Genomic DNA, 23,461 nt, shown 5'->3' with positions numbered 1-23,461 from the left:
GAGAAGACTGGAATGTCTGGTGCCCAGAGCGGCATCAGATTGTTTCATTATCTCCTTTTTGCTCTGCACCATCCCCTGTCTCTTGCGGGGTGCCTCAGGGGTACTCTTTTTTGCCCCTTCTTTTTAATCTATATCTACGGCCACTTGCTGATCTCGTCTTCCCCTACAGTATTTGTTTGTATGCGTGTGCCGATGACACTGACCTGGTTTTTTGTCTCGGACCCCAGTCTCTGACCCTCCTACTAAACTTAAGGAGTGTTGAACTGAGATTGGGTGCTGGACGTCCAGAAACTGGCTGAAACTAAATAGGGAGAAGACTGAGATCCTGGTGGTCGGCTGTACAAATCCCCTTTCCTTCTGGAATTCAGATTTCTGGCAGACTCTCTAGGCCTGTACTACATAAGATGTGGGGCTAACCCTAAAATGGTAAAAGCGTGCTCGGTAATGATTAACTATTCAATATTAGTGAATTGTGGATAGATAAGTGCTGGATAGCAGCTGTCACTGGTACAGTGAGGCTTTTCCTACGCCTCATAAAAAGTAAGGATTATTACATCTGTACCCTGTTGATTGTGTTTGTCCTATTCTAGTCTCTGCAATTAATTATCACAACATATTTGCAGGCAAATATCAATTAACAGATTTTCCAGCCAAATTAAAGCTTTGGATTCACACTAGATTTAATTGAGCATATATTGCACAAAGACCTCAGCCAATTAATATTGACAATATTTTCACTGCCAGTTCATAGCCACAGCCGACACGTGATTCGACCACTGATACTAGTCACAGCGCACAAATGGCGCAAAACACATATCTATTACATGCACCATAGTGAAAATAATAAATGGTACATACCATAATCACAGCATTAGCTTTGTAGAGGAATAGGGAACATACAAATGGAAACAGAAGGGAAAATATCAAAACTGAAGCAGCATATGGGCCTGTCTCTGGCCCTAGTGCTTGTGTGAAGAGCCTAGGGATAAAACTTCTCCCCACTGGTTCGTGTGAGGCTCAGATTGCTTCTGTTTATAACGCCATTTTTTATAGGCTGAAACCCCTGAGGAAAATCCTGTCATCATTGTCGCTTCAATGTCGCTGCACGGTAGTCACTGCCTCTATCATGGGCTCTCTGGACTATTATAATGGCATCTGCTGGTGATATATATAAATAAACAATCAATCAATCAATCAATCATCTACCTTGGGCAGCCTGACATTTTAGTCTAGAGGCTCCAGATTCTACAACATTCTGCAGCAAGGCTTCATTGACTTCTGGTGAGAAGACATATTAAGTTCAAGGTTCTGTGTATCGTACATTGAGCTGTTTACACTGTAGGTCCTGTTTTTCTTCGGTCAAAGCTTATCGGTTATGTTCCTTTGTGAAGATTGCGATCAGCTTTCCAAAATCTACTAGTAGTCCCGCGCTTCTATAGGTCAAGTCCCGGAGGACGTTCCTTCTCTGTACTTGCCGTGGTTTCGTGGAATTCACTTCCTCAAAACTTGCCAGGGATCTCTGGTCATATGCTCTTCAAAAAACCCATTAAAACTTTCTGTTTTAATGTATGATATTTTGCTGCTTCACCGGTCTGCTGTTAGTGCCCAGATGCCTCTGGGCCTTGGTTTTGCTGTTTAGAAATATAGAAATATAGATACATACATACATACATACATGGCGCCACAAAAAATAAGAGTCCCCACCATACTTGCACACGCATCCTCATCTCCTAAGATAACACTTGTCACCTGGTTTAAATGCTTATGCTTTGCCACCCATCAATTACTTTATATAGGGGAATTCGAGTTTAGCATGTTTAAGACCTTGCAATACTACTTAAAGCGCATAGCATCTATTATGGATACAGTTTCTAACATGTCCAAGTCACATGCACTCGCCCCTAGATTGAAAGGTTGGAAAAACTCAAGATTCTCAAACTTTTACGTGACAGTCATCAGAATGAGTGCATATTCATTCTAGTTTTATCATACACAATCACCATTCCTTTTAGTATATATTATTTCAAAATGATTAACATATTTCTCCAGTTCATTAGTATGACTTGTATGCCGACACGTGTTTCACCTTCTCTTTATTTTATCAAGGCTGATTTTATGAGGGCTCCAAAAAATGTCTGCTATGCAAATACAGGTTGTTCTGTTTGTGTTCAGCGATTATTTCTGTGTCTCACTTATAAATAGGCAAGTGATCACCTAAGACAAGTAGCACATATGGTTAAACACACATGTCAGTCTTGCTACATGGCTGACTTACTCCCTCGCCTGAAGTCTATGTCAGCTGACCATCTACACAAGCACATGCACCTGTATAAGTTCATTTCTGTTGAAACTAAACTGCTGATTCTTACTTTCTTTGTTTCTTTCTTTGTTTCTTTTTTTCTTTCTTTGTTCTTTCAATGCGTCTTTCTTTCTTTGCCCTTTCTCTCTTCTTTCTTTCTTTTTCCCTTTTCTTTCTTTGTTATTTGTTCTTTCTTTCTATCATTGGTTTTTGAATGAGGGAAAGAGAAAAGGGGGCAAAGAGATGAGCGCAGAAAGATAAGGGATACACAATTAGAATAGGGACAGAGTAGAAAAGGAAAGAAAAAGAAAAGAAGCAACATAGCAGATGGAAGGGAAGGGACATAGATAGAGCAACATCAAATAAAAAGAAACGAGGCAAGGAAGGAGCCACAAATGAAGATGGAAATAAAGAAAATGCTGGCACTGCTATTGGGTCCTGGGCTCTGGCCTTGGTGCTGTCTCCCTGGAGAGACTGGAAAATTAGGCAGAAATCCTCCAAGTAGCTGCCTCATGGCCGACATGACAAGCCAAGGACCACCAAAAGCACAAGTCAAGAGCACCACTTCTTCTACCAGAAATGATAATTAAAAAAGACAGTCTTGCCTGACTTAGTGTGGGAGGAGTCTGCCTGACAGCTTGTCCCATCCCTGAAGGGCAAGTTTAAAGGCTTGGGAACAGGTTTGGCAAATTATTATGCTTACGTTTCCTGCGTCAGTCTTGACTTTTTGTAGCCTTTTGATTAGATGGGGATTGAGGCCAACTTAGTGGGCATTGCAGTAATTTGGCTTTCACTTTACAAGGGCTTCTAGCAGGTGTTTCTCTGCTGGTCTGCAGGGCCATATTGTTTTGAGGGGTTTCATTTAAAGAAATGTTGATTTCACCACAGCACACACCTGTGCATTCATGCTAAGGGCGGCAATTCATACATGATGTGCAAAAGGGCACAATTCAGAGGCATTGCTTGCTAGAAATGTCCTTTCGAGTATTCTTTCCGACGTCAAATTCGCTCACCATTCAGAATACAAAAGGAAACATGTTTTTATGTTTTAAAATGCAGGCAACCTGGAGTTTGGATCATTTTCTGATTCAGAACATTAAACCCAAAGGTTAACCCTAGAAGTAAAAAACGAATGTATCGATTCGCTCTTGGAATAGTTCCTCCCCAGTGGACAGTTCTTTCTCCTGTACATGGGTGGATGTATTTCCCCTGCCCAAACCCTGTGCCCATCCTTCCCACCGACCAATGGTGGCGAAATAGGCTAAAAATGGCTAAATGAGTTCATAGGGCACTCTTTGTCTGAAGTCTGGAGAAGTTCAACGGGGCAGCCAGCACACAGGTTGATGGTGTTGAATTGACTTCCACAACCCCCCAGACTAAAATAAAAAAGAAATATAGTCAGTGAATTTCAGTTGGAAAGGATATCCTTCGGTCTCACAACGCCAAGCCAGTAAGTGCAGACTGAGTAACCCTCAGAGCCTGAAACAAAAACCACCAGATATCGTTACCTCCAACCTGTGAGTGCATCAACATGTCACAGATTCTTACCAGGAAGCTCAACATGGACAACGAAGACAAAACGGTCAAGTCAATTAATATAGTTACATCAATGCGATTTTTGTACTTTTACCCAAAATCTACTTGTGTTTTCATAATGTATCTTTGGCATAGACCTTTATTGAATTATGTTTTGACAGGATTACAATCACCAGTCCACTGCAAATCAAACAACTTTGTGTATCGTATTTAAGGCAAGAAGTGCCCTACAGGACAATAAGTAGGGAAGGTGGGCCAATATGTCAAATAACGACTAAACCTACACAAAATGCAGCACGCAAAGACCAATTGGGTACCACTTCCCATGGGATGGGCCTTGCATTGCATGATCAGTAAGCTATGGATCTGAAAGGTGGACTTGTGGACATGGGATGGGACAATGAAGATCCTGGCAACACAGGAACTAAAACATGAAGGACCATGTGAAGAGTGGCCCTGTAAGAGAGATGTGGGCTTACGGTTCTTAATTCTGCAAAACAATTCAACACATCAACGGCATAGACACATCTTCTACATGTTCTTTCTACCAGATGAGCCATGATTACCTAAGCTGGACTGCTTTAAACCTTAGCTAGAATGTTCCATCACACCAAAAGCAAAAGTCAAGACCACCTCTTCTTCTTCCAGAAATTATAAGGAAAAAAGACACTCTTGCCTGGCTTAGTGTGGGAGGAGTCTACCTGACAGCTTGTCCCACCCCTTTAAACAGTGCTTTCCGTGCTTACAAAACACTCTCCCCACACACCAGTCTCCCCTGCACCTCCCTACTCCTGCCTGTCCCACCCTGGATTGTTTGTTTTGCAGGGCCACAAGACCTGAAACACCAGAAACCGAGGGACAGGCCTAACGCGGTCCACACAACACACGGGGGCATAGGAGCCCCAAACAACAAAGCACACCAGCAGAAGCAGGATGTAAGACTCGGCCCCTGTCAGCATCCAACCACACTTTCTTCACTTTACCCTCCGAAAAGGTAAAAGAAAAATGTGAAACAGCACTTTCTGCACAGCCAAGCCCCTCTCTGTCCCTCCAGCCACCAGGCTCCACAGCACCTCCCGCCACCCACCCTCCACACCTGGGATTGGTTGCTTGCCAGGTCACAAGACCCAGAACACGCCTCTTACGGAAACCCCTCCCCCAGCGCAGCCTTCCCCTGGCAGCCAGCAAAGGGCAGAGGATAAGGGCAATTTTCCTCTTTGTACATTCGCCAGGTGCCCACGACTGCTGCCCCAGAGGACCAGGAACTACAAGGTAAGGGATGACACATCATTCCCTCAGAAGTTTATGCCTATCACTCGTCTCTACATCGAAATTGATTGTTTGGAATCCTAAGGTTTGCACCACTCTGAGTTCTGCTGCTGTGCATTTTGCCACTTTTTAGTTCCTTATTATTTTACTGCTATGAACTTTGCTATTGTGAGGTTTTGACTCATTTGAGCTCTGCTACTTTGGGGTTTCACCACTTTTTAAATTATACTGCTGCAGGGTTTCAAACCACATTGATTTTAGCTGGTATCACCACATTTGGGTTTTGCTGCTTTGAGGTTTGACCACATTTGAATCTTGCTGCTACTAGATTTCACCACAATTGGGTTATGCTACTTTGAGGTTTCACCACATTTGAATCTTGCTGCTATTAGGTTTCACCACATTTGAGTTTTTCTACTGTGAGGGTTCACCACATTTGAAGCTTGCTGCTATTAGTTTTAATCACATTTGAATCGTTCTGCTGTTAGGTTTCACCACATTCGGGTTTTGCTACTGTGAGGTTTCACCACATTTTGAATCTTGCTGCTATTAGGTTTCACCACATTTGAGTTTTGCTACCGTGAGGTTTCACCATATTTGAAGCTTGCTGCTGTTAGGTTTCACAACATTTGAGGTTTGCTACTGTGAGTTTTCACCACATTTGAATTTTGCTGATATCAGGTTGCCCCACTGTTGGGTTTTGCTGCTGGGAGGTTTCACCACATTTGAAGCTTGCTGCTATTAGGTTTCACCACATTTGGGTTTTTCTACTGTGAGGTTTCACCACAGTTGAGCTTTGCTGCTGGGAGGTTTCACCACATTTGAATCTTGCTGCTATTAGGTTTCACCACGTTTGAGTTTTTCTACTGTGAGGGTTCACCACATTTGAAGCTTGCTGCTATTAGTTTTAATCACATTTGAATCGTTCTGCTGTTAGGTTTCACCACATTCGGGTTTTGCTACTGTGAGGTTTCACCACATTTTGAATCTTGCTGCTATTAGGTTTCACCACATTTGAGTTTTGCTACCGTGAGGTTTCACCATATTTGAAGCTTGCTGCTGTTAGGTTTCACAACATTTGAGGTTTGCTACTGTGAGTTTTCACCACATTTGAATTTTGCTAATATCAGGTTGCCCCACTGTTGGGTTTTGCTGCTGGGAGGTTTCACCACATTTGAAGCTTGCTGCTATTAGGTTTCACCACATTTGGGTTTTTCTACTGTGAGGTTTCACCACAGTTGAGCTTTGCTGCTGGGAGGTTTCACCACATTTGAAGCTTGCTGCTATCAGGTTTCACCACATTTGAGTTTTTCTACTGTGATACTGTGAGGGTTCACCACATTTGAAGCTTGCTGCTATTAGTTTTAACCACATTTGAATCGTTCTGCTGTTAGGTTTCACCACATTCGGGTTTTGCTACTGTGAGGTTTCACCACATTTTGAATCTTGCTGCTATTAGGTTTCACCACATTTGAGTTTTGCTACCGTGAGGTTTCACCATATTTGAAGCTTGCTGCTGTTAGGTTTCACCACATTTGAGGTTTGCTATGGTGAGGTTTCACCACTTTGAACCATTTTAGGTTGTACTGCTTTTGAACTCTGCCACCTTGACTTTTGCTACTGCGAGATATGAAACCATTTGGGATGTGCTTCCACTGAATTTAGCCACTTGAACTTTTCTACAATGTGCTTGTCTCATTTTAACTGTACTACTATTGATTATTGCCACTTTGAGTTTGACTACTGTGAGATATGAAACCATTTCAGCCTGTGCTACCCCTGAATTATGCCATCATGATGTTTGTCTCATTTGAGCTCTACTGCTGTTGAGGTTAGAACCTTTGGAATTTGACACTGTGGGGTTCGCAGCATTTTGGGCATTACCGCCTCTGAATTTTCACCTTTTGAATTCTGCTACCATGAAGAGTGGATCATTTTGCGTTTTGTTGCTTACAAATTTACCACTCTGAGTTGTAACACTGTGACATTCTAAACCCTTCAGGCTCTGTTGCCTCGGAATCTCACAATTTGAATTTAGCTACTATGGCACCTGTATCATTTTGAGCGCTTCTACTTTTGAGTATTGGCATTTTGGTTCTTCACCACTGCAGAGTTCCGCCACCTGGAATTCGTCACTTTGAGGTTTCACCACTTTTAAATTTTGCTACTGCGATGCCCGCGAGATTTGTACCAACCACATCCTATACAACTCTCAGAACTGTCCCACCAAAAGCTAATCCGTTTCATTCTCTACTGTTTTACAATTTAGACAAACAAGCACTGTGCTGATTTGGTCTCTGTGGCCTCTGAATAGGGCCCCACTAGGGCAGGTCTGGTCTCATTCACTACCTCTTGAGAATCCGAATAGTGATTTACATTCATACACAAGGCTAGTTTCTTTCATTCATACAGCATCCAACGATGGCTAGTAGCTTCAAAATAAGAGGTTACAAATGGCACACCAGCTAGGTCTCTGAAAACCCAGTCAGACACCATGCTTACTCCCCCGTCCCGCCACCCACCCAAGCATTCAAGAGATGCACTGGGTAGCACCCCTACCTATCACTTAACTATCACCCCTGCCCTCACCCATAGACTTACCCCTCTCTCTCAAGACATCTGGCAACACAGACCCTACCCCTTATAGCTGCTCTGAAACCTGCCCGCCTTTCCCATATAAACTCTCAATTTCCTTCTACTCACACCCCCTCAATATTCAATGGGCACCCAACACGTAACCCTCCTTCAACAAACCTACTATCCTCTGCTTCCACAACTCAAGCCCTCTCAATGATAAAACACTTCCAACACATTCCACCACTTACTCACCTTTGTTATTCACATAATTCAAGCAACAATCTTACATCCTCCATCTAACCTCTTGACTAAGACTACATTTCCCTTGCCCTGCTAAGAGATTACAAACCTACCCTTTCCGTCGGCATTCTTTGTTTTCCCAGAACACCTCCACCTTCTACACAATCCCCTCTCTCCCCGTTCACTTGCTTCCATCACACATCGGGCACACTCCTCCCTCCACCTCCGACCCTAACACCCTTCTCCTCCTCGATGCACTATATGCCCATCCCCCTTTCATCAATCCTACAGTCAACTCCCGTCCCTTCTCCACTCACTCTCACATCTCCAACCTTCACTCCACATAACACCATTCACAACTTCCATAGTGAACATGCCACTGGTTCTAACAGCATACTCCGCCTCCCATCCAAGGAGGAACCCCTCAACACAACTCACACTGCTTCTGCAGAATCCTCCTAAGTCCTTTGGACCATTACTTCCCGTCAACTCCTGACTCCTTTCGTTCTCCCCCAGCTTCTAGCTCATCTGTGGGATCCGCCTTTTCCTCCTCGATCCCCCTCCCAATATGGCACTTACCACATCAATCATCATTCATCCTTGTAGGCTTTCAGTGCACCCCTCTCCCACCCACCAGGTCCACCCTATCATAAACCACATCCCCCTCACTCCAAGTAGCATTAGCATTACCCTCCCAACTGCACCGTGGCCACCCCAATCAGACCCTCGCCTTTTATCACTAAGCACCTTGTGAGCAATCCTTTCCTCCACCCCCACTCGGTCGACCCACCTGCTCTTACTCACACACCCCCAACACTGTAAAAAAACAGAAGGAATCGACAACTTGCTTCCCATACAATTCCTATCAAGACTAACTCTGCCTACTTCCCCCCAGGACATTATAAAAACATACACATCTACACCCTTTCACCTCCATCCAGAGCTTCAAATCCAGTAAAATCCCTCCACAACCAACTAAACTCCCCCAAAGCTGGCAAGCCAAGCTCTTCACCTCTCACACCAAGAGGAGATTATACCATGACTCGTCACAATCAACACCACATACACTCCCTCTTCAGACCTACGGTTTCCCGGCAACCTGCACACTAAGTCACTGCCTCCACCTTCAATCCTCCCAGTCAGATTGCCAATCAACCCCCTGACCACTCCAAAAATGATAGCCTCTCCCACACAACCTCCAACATGCCGTCTGCCATCTTTGTCTTCCACCTTTGCCTTGTTTCAACCCCTTTCCTCTGCAAATAACCCTCCTCCTCAACAAGCTTCCACCCAGCCCTTAATCCTACAAGCCCAAAACAAACAATTAAAAATATGCCTCAAATGCATTCTCATCAATGCCAGATCTAAAGAATTGTCATAATATATATGATTTGATCTTAACAGAATGCCCTGACCTCCTTTCTTCACCGAAACCTGGTTCTCCCAAGATTTCCTCCCAATTGCATATGAAGCCTTCCCACCAGGCAAAAAACGAATTGTCCAAAATTGGGCAAACAGAGCAGGCTGCATTGCCATACTCCACAAAGCCTCTTCCCATGCCTCGCACGCTGACAACCCTCCCCCTAACCCAGACTGTGAATCCCTCTTGGTCAAATGCTTGCTCTCCACCTTATCTAAATAAAGCTTCTTGCTTATATACCAACCACTGGGTAACAATAGAAGCTTTGCAGAATCCCTAAGTGACTCAGTCGCAGCCATCTCAGCCTCCCACCCCCACCTAACCATATCAGGGACTCCAACATTTGGATTGATATGCCCCTTAACTCAATGACCCAATCGCTACTGGACAACATGGACACTTTGCAGCTAGCACAGCTAATCACAGCCCCAACCCACTCTGCTGGTCACACTCTGGATTCCATTTTTGGATTCCCAACCAGCTCGCCACATTACCACCACGCCTGCTCATATGGTCAGACCATTTCGACATCCACTTTGTCTAATCCTCGGGGTTCTCCTCCCCTTAGACAGCCCCTGGACCACCAACCCAATCCTGCATCTGGAAAGATACTACTTACCTCACAAACCACCCTTTCTCTTTCCCTGGATCAGGTAACCATCTCTAACTTCGATTTCTGACTTTCAGAAGCGCTTAACTCGCTCTAGCCCATTAGATCCTTCTCAAACCGAAAATGACATTCATCTAGATGGTTCACTTCAGCCCTCAGAAAACATAAAATCTTAACCCAAATCCTGGAGCGAAGATGGCGTTCAGACCCATCTTCACTCAACAGACTAGCCTATGCCTCCCAGCTCAAGCTCTATCATGCAGAAGTTTCAAAGCCAAAATTCATATTACAGAAACAGAACCGCACACCCAAAGCCCCACACCCAATCAGGGAAATATTCAAGTTAATTGCTGAATTCAACATCCCTGCATGCTCCACCAACTCACCCCACCACATAAATCTCTTTGTGACTCTCTCACAGCCCACTTCCACAACAAAGCCCTAGACACACCTCTATACCCTCTAAAATCTCTTCCCTCCTCCCCGCTCCGATGACATCTCGCCCCTGGTCGTCCCCGCTAACAAAAACCTCCTCCTATCCTTCCACTTTTCTCCTCCTTCTCACCATTTTCCAACCCACAAGTCCTCAATCTATTGTCACTTAGCGGTCCATCAGGCTCCCCAATCCACCTCTGTTGGCTATCCATCATCAACTCTTCACTAATTTCCAGTATCTTTCCAGCAGAATTTAAGACCTCCTTCATCAAGCGCCTCCTTAAAAAGGCCTCCCTCGACCCACATGACCCTACCAACTACAGACCCATTTTAAAAAACTGCTATATAGCCAAGCTAGCTGACCAAGAGGCTTATTCAAAACTATGCCTTTTCTAAAAATACAACAAGACCCTAGACGCTGCTCAATCAGGCTTCAGACTGTTACAAGGAATCTTGCTTAGTTTCCATCTGGGATATTCTAAAAAGGCACACAGACTGATGATGCTCTTCCGTTTTCATAACCTTCCTTTCTGAGATCGAACGCTGGATGATGGCTAATCACCTTCTACTTAACCTGGGCAATACTGAGATCATGCTAAATTGGAAAACTACCCTCTTCCCTGAACCCACAGCTGGGGCCCCCTCTCTAGACCAATCTACCACCGATCTCCAACACATTAAAAAACCTTGATTGCATTATAGTCTCAGACCTGACTTTGTCACATCTCATCAACTCAATGGTAAAAAGGTGTTTCCTTCAAATACACATCCTTCCCCACATTTTTTCTTTCCTGACCTTCCTGCATGATTAACTGCTATTTTTGCACTCATCCTTTCACGGCTAGACTGTACTTAGGAGGTGCCGGCTCACAGCTGAGAAAACTATGAGTGCAAAATACTGCCATGAGACTACTCCTAGCTTTCGGTCTTAGAGAACACATCTCTTGCATCCTCCGAGTTCTCAACTGGCTTAAGGCGGTCAGAGAGCTTTCTTCAAGGTGATGTGTCGCTCATCAAGCCTTCTACAACAAAGCTCCTGAATATCTGCAACAAAAATGTATTCACTACGGGCTGAATAGAAACCTCAGATCGGGTTCAGCACTTCTACTTGTAATTCCAGTGACCAATCAACCCGTATGGGGGCACCTGCTTCTCAGAACAAGCACCCACCATTTGGAACTCTCTCCCTGTATTGTTCTGCCCATAGAGGACCACCTCACCCTCAAGAAAGCAATCAAAACCTAGCTCTTCCCCCCTGGGCCACTTCCCCAACACAACAAACAACCCCCTCATCAGTCTCTTCCACCCTAATAATTTTCAGCACCCAATGCCCCCTCACACAAACTACACAACCCATCCATCAACTATCCTACATCACCAAGCAATATGGACTTGGCAGTCAGGGAATCGGACACCCAGGGCACTCATGTAGTTGCGTGATCGAGGGCGGATTAGTGAGTGGTTTCTCTCTAGAGGACCGGACCTCCTGGAGACCAGCAATGACATGGAGGACAAGCTTGATGTCCACACGTGACTATGCATTATCACCACCACGCTTAACGCCAACCTAGTATATTATGCTCTACAAAAGATGGTACAGACAAGAGGACATACGCTGGTGATATCTGTGTACTGGCTTACACTTGTGCATGTAATTTACATGACAACTGCATGTTAAGCATCGAGGTAGGTGTCCTGCACATAACGTACAGGAGAGCCCTCAACTGTAGACAGTTACCCCGGGGATTGACAGACTTCTTACATCACCCTGGCCCTCTCTCGCGCTGCAACCTATAGAATCCAGCTGAGTCCCATGAATAATTAGGTCCAGCTCTCACATACTCACTGACACACAGCACTATTCCTTATACCTATGCAATATGCACTGAATGAAAAAATATATATTGCTTTAACGTAGTCATCTTTGCTTAAAAGCGATTTGGAAATAAATGTTTGCACGCATTGTCTGGCTCCTATCATTCACATGTCTGCTCAGAGCATGGTTTTCGGAAAGGCGTTCATCCACTGCAGTGCTTCCAGGCCATACCATACCATACATGGCAGTAGGCAGTATATCAAATAACATAGCATAACTCTATGTAAAGTAACCAATTTTAAATATCAGACCTCTGTTCGATTTAAATAACCTAACAGGCTCTGTTATTTTACCAGAAGGAACTTATCAACATTATCCCTAATGTGCCCCAGATGCCTCAGTCCCCATGCAATTGGCCTGCTATTGTTATGAAGAGAGTCCCATCACTGAATCATTGGTACCCCATTAAAGCATCTGGAATATGGTGAAGCTTCTTTGTTTCCAATGGTTGCATGCAAGAGCATGGTCTGGGCTTTCCCAGAGTGCCCGGAAGCCTTGATGACCTCGCTGAGATGGTGGCCGAACAACAAGTCAGCTGTCTCAGCTTTTCTAACTCCTGTCTTAAGAAACAATTAAATGCAAGTTCAAATGTTTCTGCCCCAATTGGGAACTTCAGCTCGTTTGCTAACATAATATGCTGTAATGCTATTGATGCCTGTAGTTGTTTTAATACTGTTGTTTTGCTCGTCCAGAAGTCTACTTTCTCCTTTAGGGTCAGCGCTGTTCTAGGAATGCAGCCTCAAAGCTCCTGCTCTTAAATCTTCTTGCCTTGACTTCAGCACTCTCTTGTGGATCTGACATGTAGGCCTTGCCTCTTCCTGTCAGCTCCATTTTAATTCTCCCTTGCCTTTACTCAGGAGATGTAATGTGGCTTTCTGCCTTAGCTGTTAATATCCTCTGACCTCTGTAGTGGATTGACAAAAATATGTGACCCTAGAAGCTGAGTTAAGCTCGATTTATTTTAACAGCAGTTGATTGGGCTAGATGCTGACTGGGACAACGAGTTTATCTACAACAGACCATGGGTTCCCTTCATGGGACTGGTCTAACTAAACTGTGACAGGATAAACTATAACATTTCAGGCTTCTTTTTATCAATGGGATACTGGTCATCCACAGGTTCTCTAAATGTAACATAGTCACAGGACTGTAGAGCTCAAACACTTCTTCACCCCAATCTACAAATAGGAAATGCTTACAACATGGTCTAACTCGGCAGTGTCAGTATGAAATGTACAATAAGGTGCCAGGGTTGTTCCTTTCACAGAGATACTCGTCTCCCCACATTCTCTGCATGCAACACAGTCTTAGGGATATAGAACCTATAAAGCTTATTGGCTCTCAACTCCCAGTCTCAGAGTTGTAGCGTGCAACTATAGCTAACCTCTAGTGGGGTCTTCTAGTATCCCCAAGGTCTTTTAAATAATGTTTCTTATTTGATTAGACAAATTAGTATATGGACTATAAAAAAAGAAAATCCCGACTAGAGTTCCCGTGTTTTGCCTACAAAAGAGGTAAAAACCCAAAAGATCTTTTGACAAAAAAATGACATCTTTCTCCCACCCCCTAAACAGTTAAGTATTACTGAAAAAGGTTAAGGGGACAACGGGCAGAGAGGTGGGTCTCCAAAGTCATTGGAAAGAGAAGGTGCCCGTGTTATCACCAGAACAGGTACTAGAGACATGTGCCTCGTTTTATGAGACTCTGTGTAAATCAGAGTCCGCGCAGGAGGAAGGGAGAATTGACACATATCTGGCAGATATCCAACTGCCGACACTAACCAGAGTGGAGTCCGGGGAACTGTTGGCCCCATAACAGGAGAGGAGATCAGGAGGGCGGTGGCGCGAATGCCCCTGGGGAAGGTGCCTGGTGAAAGTGGGTTCTCTGCAGGCTTTTACAAATCAAAAGTACTTCTGCCCTTCATGATTGAACTCTTCAACTATATACTAGAGACGGGGGTTGCCCCCGACTCATTCTCGCAGGCTCTCATCACTGTAATACCGAAAGAAGGGAGAGATCCCAAGACATGTGGGTCTTATCAGCCTATCTCCCTTCTTAATATTGATGCCAAAATATATGGTAGGGTTTTAACGGCCAGGCTGGAGCAGCACATGTCGTGTTTAATACACCCTGACCAGGTGGGTTTCATCAAAGGCTGGCAGGGGGCAGACACAATGAGGAGATTTCTGCTCTTACTAGATGAGGCAGCTTGGGCAGCAGGGGACCCCGCCTTTATTTCAGTGGACGCCGAAAAGGCTTTTGACAGGGTAGAGTGGGTTTTCCTGAAAGCGGTCCTGGTTCAATGTGGTATGGGGGACAGTCTCTTACGGGGGATAATTGCAGTGTATTCTTCACACAGGGCATGTGTCAAGGTGGTTAATGGTGGGAACATTAAAAACAGGTCTATGGTGGGTACTCGCGCTGGTTTGGCCTGGGGAGAGGAACTAGGCAGGGGTGCCCCCTTTCTCTGACCCTCTTCGCACTCTCCCTAGAACCATTAGCACAGAGGATCAAAGGGGAACCCAGAGTGGAGGAACTCTGCATGGGGGCACAGGAGTACAAGGTAGCATTATATGCTGATTACATGTTGTGGTGAACCTCCTGGTCTCAGTACCTATGGCAATCCAACTGATCTAACAATACAACGCCATATCAGGATTCAAGATTAATCAGTCCAAGTCGGTTCTCCTCCCCTTGAACAAAACTGAAGATTGGAACGTAGCCAGATCCGTGTCTCTGAGGGTGCAGATCAGCCTGCGGCCCATTAGGTACCTGGGGATCAATGTAACTAGGGATCTTGGAGAGCTTCTCAAGCCTAATGTCACCCAACTGATGGGCAAACTAAAAAAAGACCCGTAGAAATGGACAAGCTCAAGGTTTCCTGGCTGGGATGCCTTAGCACCCTCAAAATGGTTTTCCTCCCAGAAATCCTCTACCTGTTCCAAATGATACCCATCCAGATCCCGGACTCGTTCTTTAGGGATGATAGGGGCACAATGCTAAAATGTCTGTGGCAGGGGGGGAAAAGCCACCGATCCCCACAGGGACCCTTTGCCTTCCTAAAGAGAAAGGAGGTGTGGGCCTACCTGACCTGAACATTTATTACAAGGCCGACAACTGAGTCCTGATATCCCATCTGAGAGCACAGCGAGATCTCCAATGGGTCACCCTAGACAACACACACATGCATCCGGGGCTGTCAGGAAATGGATGTGGGTCCCGAAAAATAAGATACCACATAGGATTTGGGATCAAGCAATCCTGGTGACAGTCTGGTATGTATGGAAGAAGTGTACAGAAATGGTAGAGGTCACAACATGGCCATCACCGCTGGGACATATTTGCGTACTGGGAGTGAGAGCCAGCATAGAAAACACTGAAGGATTTCAGCCCTAGTTTGAGGCAGGACTGGAGAGGGTCAGACAGCTCTGGATGGAGGAGAGATTTATTACCATTCAAGAACTTGAAGGGGCTTTGAGCATTTTCAGACGCCCGGTCTTTCTCTACCTCCAACTCAAGGGGCACTGACAAGGAAGGGTTACAGGGCACAGATCCCAAAGGACCGGTTAGACTTTCCAGGATGTACCAGAGTGTCAGCCCCTTTTTGTTGGTGAGAATGTGGGATGAGGGCAGATTACTGGCACATGTGGTGAGGTGGCCAAGTGTCCAGGTGTTCTGGGATGAAATCCTGGGATGGATCAAGGATCTCGATGGTATACCCAGAGCGAAGGCCCCATTGTTGGTCTTGTTCGGATTAGAAGAGGTTGAGGGACCGGGGGCTTAGGTTCAAGGTTCAATGGTTGTTTTTGTTGGCAGAAGGCCGAAGACAGATTTGGACTCCCTAATAGCTGCCAGTGCCTTTCTAGCATACATCATATTACCTTTGTTGCCTCAATTGAGGCTGTTTGGTTGTACCACTCTTGAAAAAATGCTAAAAAAGTCTAATTTAAAAAAAATAAAAAGTGGACAATTCTCCTTAAAATTGAACAAGGTGGAGATAGTGAGCATGGCAAGAAAAGTTTAATTGAAAAAGGAACAACATTTAGTTTTCCTTACTAAGAGTAACCTGGTGGGGATTGACAAATGCATTGGGTGGAATAAAGCTGGATAAATAATGGCACACTAACATTGAGCTTCAATCAGGTTTTGAGGGATGTGGTTGGTACACTTTTTTCTTGCCCGCTTTCTGATTGGCTGGCTTGTGTTGTTGGTGATTGTTTCTCCTGCATTTGGTATACCCAGTCCAAGATGGCCTTCAGTATAATGAACTATACGCGCAACATGATAAGTTATCACGTGATTGCGATCACGAGACGTCACCATAAAAGAGAGCTACACTATAAACTGCTTAAGGTAATTGACAAGCAGTTTGCTACTGCTTCTGCAAATTGAGGAGTTGGGGAGCTTGCAGTATCAGTTAAATGTTATTACAGTGCTAACAAAAGTGTTTTTCTATCTTGCCCGTTTGTTACAAACTTATGCGGACAATGTGCAATGACGTGTTGTTTTGATGTTTTTGTTGTAGAATGTAGATGATGAACCCTAACAAATTATGTGGATCGCGTCTCTTGCTCCAGAACTGTGTTAACGATACACCCCGCTTGTGTAGGTTTGGGTTGTATATACACTAAACATAGCGTGATTTCCGCCTCCAGGTTACAGCTATGTACTGTAGTGTTATTAAGCCGTTGAACTGTGTTTCTTTTGTGTCTAGGAATGACCTGAGAAAATCAGGGCCACAATGCCACTAAAGATGATTCAAGATGGTGAGCGTTTCATTGAGTAAACATAATTAGTTACAACTGTATTGTCTTTTATATTGGTACTTTGCTACAATCTTTCAGTGACACTATAAAGAAGACTTAGAAGGATTGTTGTGTCAATGGATCGATGAGTCACTTCTGTCCTGAAACTATAGCAGGAATTTGCGAATATAGGATCTGGTTACCTCTGCATTCTTACGACATAAAGCAAACTTATTTTCTAATCCCCTGAAGAATTTCCTAAAGTGTATACAGTTGAAATACAGGAATGAAACATGTTGGGTCTTTGTCAGAGCTACATTAAGTAGCTTTACACTATGTGATTTATTCATGTGTGAGCAACATATATGTAGATAACCTTCTGATTTGCTTTTTGTGTAACCAAGAAAATATATTTGCTGTAGATGTCATGAGCCTCATGAGGCGTATTTGAATTGTGACAAAAAAAGTCTATGTTTGTAAGTTTTAGCCTTTTACATTTTTTGGTTATTAGAAGTGTTTACATAGTACATGTCACTTTAAGGGTCTGTGGAATTACCAATTGACTGTCAATAATGGTGATAGTTTTGAATAGACACTAGTCACTTTATAGGTGTTTAGTACTGTACATCAAATTGTTTTAAAGACGGGTGTAAAAATGTTTACATTGTTTGTGAATTAAAAGTTGTTTACGAATAAAATGCTGATACATTTTTAAAATTAACATATTGCAATTGTGTTCCTCTATCTTTCTACCTACAATAATTGATGTGAAGGTTTCTTGATTGATTGTGTCTATTACAGTATATCACACATGATGTCAGGCCTGGCTCCAGCAGGGGGGCCAGGTGGGCCAGGCCCCCCCAGATCCAGCCCCTGGCCCCCCCTAGAAAGGAGGCCATGTCAGTGGTGTGATACACCACTAGTAACCAAGGGAGTGGGGGGATGGACGGCACTCTAAACATTAATCAGCAACCTCAAAGACATTCTGAGAGGCTGAACTGCAGGATTTGTTTTATTGCCCTAGACAATGATTTATGCCCCACAGCCATGAAAGTACAAATAACCAGAGAGATGGAGAGCCACACACACCTTTAAGTGAGGTAGCACACATATTCAAGCAGGCTGCCTACAACTATTTTCTCAAACCTACAATCACAATGTTGGTTTCTGTATTTTAAATTGTGTTTATTTTTTGTGAGAATATATTGATTTTTCACATCATGTTTAATAAAATGGTTAACTGTATCAAGTTATATAAATGACAGGTAAGATGCTTGAACACAGATTTCTGCACAAGGTGCGTCACCTGACTTGGGGTCCTTACAAATTACATTCAAAGTATATATTCTGCTGCATTAACTACTTGAGTATAAGTGAAAAGATAAGGTTGGTTGTAACAAAAATGTAATTCTGGAGGGGAGAGTGTAGTAAAATCAAAAAGTGATACATGCAGGGCTTTGAATTAAACATTACCACTACCGTTGCTATGCGCAACATTCCATGACATAATTTTGCAGTATGTCTGTACCATTAGAGAAGGGGACAAGCCATTAGCAAATGAATTTTGGTGCTGCCACCAAAAGGTGCAGGTCATTCTCAATTTCCATCTTCACTGGAACACAAGTAACCACATGGATTTTTAGGCCCTGTGGTCTAGAAGTTTGGGACGGGCTTCTGATATTAGTGACAGGGCCAAGGCTGATATGCAAACAATAGTATGCAAGGCTGGCCAGAGCAATGACGGTGGTTTTAATTGATTAATAGACTTTTTACCTATTAGGTACAACCAGAACGCATGCAGTGAAACACAGCTAGGATGGCGATAAAATGTGAGAAGAAACACACATCCTATGGGTGTGTCTGTTCATTTACCCACCTAATGACTAGCCATGGCTGTGTTAATACCTTACCAGAAAAAACTAATGTTTCTAGAACTCTATGAGCAAGCTCTATAACAAAGTAACCCCAAACATGTTGCTGTATAGGGCCTGTCAGTGTTATATCTAAGTATTCTTTTGAGTGTTTCATTACTTAATTACCTGTGTAAATAAGCTCCTGGTGTAATAAAATTCTCTTAATGTGTGTCTTCAGCCAGTTTATTTTATAAGCAATATATTTGTCAATGCCTCTGTGATTGCACTGAAGTCATGTCTTAAACAAGCAATCACATTCCATCCGTTTTGGCTTTCTTATAGGTATTAGACATTTGCCAGGCAATGCCATCATATGCCCAGTTACTGCCACCATTTTCCAGCTGTTCCCATCTTATGAACAGGTGCTACCCTTATGTGGTGCCATTATGGAAGTGTCTGGCAAATGCCTACCCATGCCTAATGAAAAGCCCAAGCCGTTGGCTTTGCCGATGCATGTTGGCTTCTGTTTGTCTCCCTAAGTTAATGTGTATATGCCCAGATGTGGGTGTCTTGCTGGCTAAGCCTTGGGAATCAAGCTGCCCTGAGCTGGTCCAACAAAGCCCTACCTGAAAATGATTAGGCTAGGTTGGCAAGTCTTGACAAGTTTTAGATCTTCTCATGCATACTTACCAGTGGGGCTCTGATCTAAATAGAATGTATCTTTGTTTGGAAGCCTAGTCTACTCTGACAGAATGTTTCATGATTCAAACTGATAAGTACTGACTTCATAACCTTAATCTGTTGAGTAACTTTACAGAGTTTGCAAAGTATGATGTCAATCCTGGGTGCTGGGTGTTTAGGCAGTGCCAGAAATTAAACATGAACACCCACAAAATAAACAAAAAAGAGGAGCGTTTTCTATAATGTTCCAGGGCAAAGTATATAAGGTGTACATCTTTTATAAATAAAAATCAGTATTTCAATATTTACTAAAGAGTACAATCAGAGGTGGATTTTACATTTAGACAAGGGACACATGCCAATGCCCCTCCCCTGCTCTACCATCACCCCTCACATGCAAACATCAGGGCTGAACAGGCCCTACCATTGAGGTTGTATCTTTTAAAAAGTCTCAGAGGCAGATTATTTACAATAGGATGTGCTATGCCAAATATGCTGTTGATACTCAGTGTCTTTTCACTTTATCAGGTGACCACTCCAAAGACACTGAGGCCATTAATGCCACACACAACCAAATCGAGCTCTGGATGCTGTATAATGGACTAGCCCTGAATTACTTAAAAACTGAGATTACTATCCTGGGCACCAACCCCAAGTGGCACCAGCTTGATCAATCCTATTCATTCTTTCAAATCGCAGACTGTCTGCTCCCCACTTTGAAAAAACAATAAAAACCTTGGGAGTCACGATTGAGGTCCCATATCAGCAGCCTAGTGTCAAACTCAACATTATATTACATTATACTTTTGGCACAACTCAGACAATTCATTGAGGCCTGCAGTTGTGCCACCTTAGCCAGGGCGATCATAGGGAGCCGCCCCGACTTCTGTGGCAGCAGTCTCCTTGGGGTAGGCAAAGGAGAGCTCAATCATCTGCAAGCTGTCCAGAACAATGCAGTTAGGGTCGTTATGGGGATGCGCAAAACAGATCATGTCTCAACAGCAAACCGAGCATTACATTGACTCCCTATTACAAAGAGAATCACGCTTCGTACCCTTTGCATTTCAGGGGCTTGCATGTATGGAATAAGCCCTTTTTATATGGCAGCACAGTTGAAGTGGCTATCTAACAGCCGTAATCTAAGATCCAATAACACAGGGTTGCTTTTCACCCCAAAGGCCAAACTGGCACAAGTGCAAAGTGGATGCTTCCCAGCCACAATTCCTCACTTGTGGAATACTCTCCTGCCTGATTTGAGGCTGTGTGCCAGTCTTCCCAGGTTCAAACGTGTCCTGAAATCCTTGCCTTTTGAGTAAATGGATCCTTGACCTCCACTAGTTTCTCTCAGGTTTCTCCTTAGGCTTCGCTGAGCTTTGTTTTTTATTGTATGTCATGCCAACGCTCTTATGCCCCGGGCCACTGTCATTGTGCTTTAGAAATAAATTCAATAAATAAATAAATTAGAAATGAGAAAAGGTAAAAAGGCAGTGATCATTGCTGTGGCACTTAAAAAAATATATAGGGTTTTAAGAAGCTGTTTAAGTGTGATTGTTAGGTGATTAGTGATTAAGGGGATACAGAACAAGCTGTGTGAAACAATAACCTTGGCATGAATTTCATTTCACTTTGTGTCTGTAAGATATTTTTTGTAAATTCTCATTCATTGCTATGCTGGAGCTTGTAGGCTTCCATTCAGGATGGGGAAAATAAAGCTACAGTCATAAGGGATTCTTTTCCAGGTCAAGCAGAGTGGAAGAAGTGGCGCTAAATGCATTTAGCTCCACTTTGTATGAGCTACAGGATTTTGTATGATTTGCCAAGCGAAGTTGGAGAGCAGATCAGACTTAACAAGGCCCCCCAGCCAAATCCTATTGGTATTCCAGCAGCATGTATTTTTAAGTTTGCCGAAATCCAATGGATTTCTATGAGATCTGCCAACTTTTACACGTGGTAAAAGTGGACAGAGTCAAAAGGAATCCATTGCGGATGACTCCCACAATCATTAATTGTCGAGGTGATTTAAACTTTTCCAGACACGTAGTGGTAAAATAAAGATCAAAAGCGATTTTCACCTGTTTTAATCTTTACTTTTCCAGTACTTGGTGGAAACAATTAAAATTAATGAATGGCCCCTTTTGCAAAAAAGCGTAAACAGGAGAATTCTGCTCTATGCAGTTCAGGATTCAAAACAAAATGCCCCACCTTAATCTTTTCATCAACATGTTTCTACAATGATGAATACATTGTCAAGTTGGTTTATCGTGTGACTGGTGCATTTATTTTTTTTTAGTAAACTGTATACAATTTAGTATTATTTTAGTTATTGAAAGCCAAACTTCAACACATATTTGTACCAACTTGAGCTTTGCAGATGTTTGGTCAAATATCTATATTTCAGGCTACGCTGAAATTATGGCTTTACCACTCAACCCAAGTGTGTGATCCTCAGCATATTTTTTTAATTTTACTATGCCTTGCCTGTTAAAAGTAGGTGCCCCTAGAAGGGATTCAGTTTGCATTACAAGCTATTCCAAAAAACCTCACTCATGATTTAATAGATGGCCAGCACAAGCATTAGGATACACACACACACACACACACAGACACACACACACATCTAACTTTAAAAATATCCAGGCCACATTTATTGAACAAAATTGTTTCATTCATTACCAGTGAACACATCAAACAAAGAGTCATCTCGGACAATTGCATTTTAAAACCAGTATGTAAACAGTATGTACAAGACAATGATGTATAGGGGCATGACAGAGGAGCAAGACCCACTCCTTCATGCCATACTCCACCAAGAGCGATACCAGGAGGCTGGAATACCCTCAACCAGCACCGTCTGCCTCCTGATGCAGCCCTTACAACCCTAGCACAGCCTTGCACTCTCAAATCAATTGAAATGTGCTGCGAAAATGCAACAAAAAATAACATTTTGTGTTTCAAATTTAATATTGGACATGAACCATTGATGGGAGACATTCAGAATGGGACTAATGTAGGGGTTCAGTTGGAAAGGAGGGGGCATTTGTGGAATGGGTGGGTGAACGGAGAATTGTATACATGTGTATGTTATTGAAGGATATGTTGTTGTGCTCTAAATATTGTTAAGATCAATAAGACTACCTGTATTGATTGGGCATGGTATGTTCTGTTCATGAAATAAAAAAAAGTTAGAAAAAAATGTAATTTTGTAGGAAACAAAATCTCCTATTCCTTGCTTCAGTATTGTGGGGGGGTCTATCTTTCACAACAAGATGGAGGGAGCACAAGCATCCCCTTTGGGGCCCGCTGGGAGTAGCCACAGCGCTCAGGAAGGTATTTGTTGGGCAGACACCATCCATCTGCTCAGCCCTCTCAGAGGAAGAGGAGGAGGCATCGCCCTGAATTCTCTTAAGCCAGGCCGGAAATGCATGCTGGGTGCTGGTGTGAGGATAAAGGGTAGGTAAATGGGAACAGTGATTAGGGCAGCTGAAGGAACGTGTCTGGATGGTGAAAGGTGAAGGAGGATCAGATATAACAGAAAGGGGAGAGCAGATGGGAAGGGAAGACAGGTAGATTGATGTTGCAACACGATTTTCCTTGCTTCTCTTTTGCTATGTACTTTTTTTATAGAGGTGTGCAAATTTATTTTTGGAGATCTGCAAAATCTGGATCAACGCCAGCAATTTGAATAGGGTTCTCCTAGACCCACACCCAATGGAATGTGGGCCCCCCTGGCCACAACCCTGGCCCACCCAGATGAAAATTCCTGGAGCCGGGCCTGCATGATGTGTCAGTATTTCATTAATGTGCCTGACGATTGTAACATTACACTCTCGAGAAAGGGTCTGTTTGCCACAACATGTGCTGGTGTTTCAATATAGCATGAAGACAACATTGAATCAGCAGCAGACGCCGTCCCCTCACAA

The sequence above is a fragment of the Ambystoma mexicanum genome, chromosome 2q (genome assembly GCF_040938575.1).
Source record: "Ambystoma mexicanum isolate Mex_15411 chromosome 2q, UKY_AmexF1_1, whole genome shotgun sequence".
NCBI lineage: Eukaryota > Metazoa > Chordata > Amphibia > Caudata > Ambystomatidae > Ambystoma > Ambystoma mexicanum.
This window is presented reverse-complemented; position numbering follows the sequence as displayed.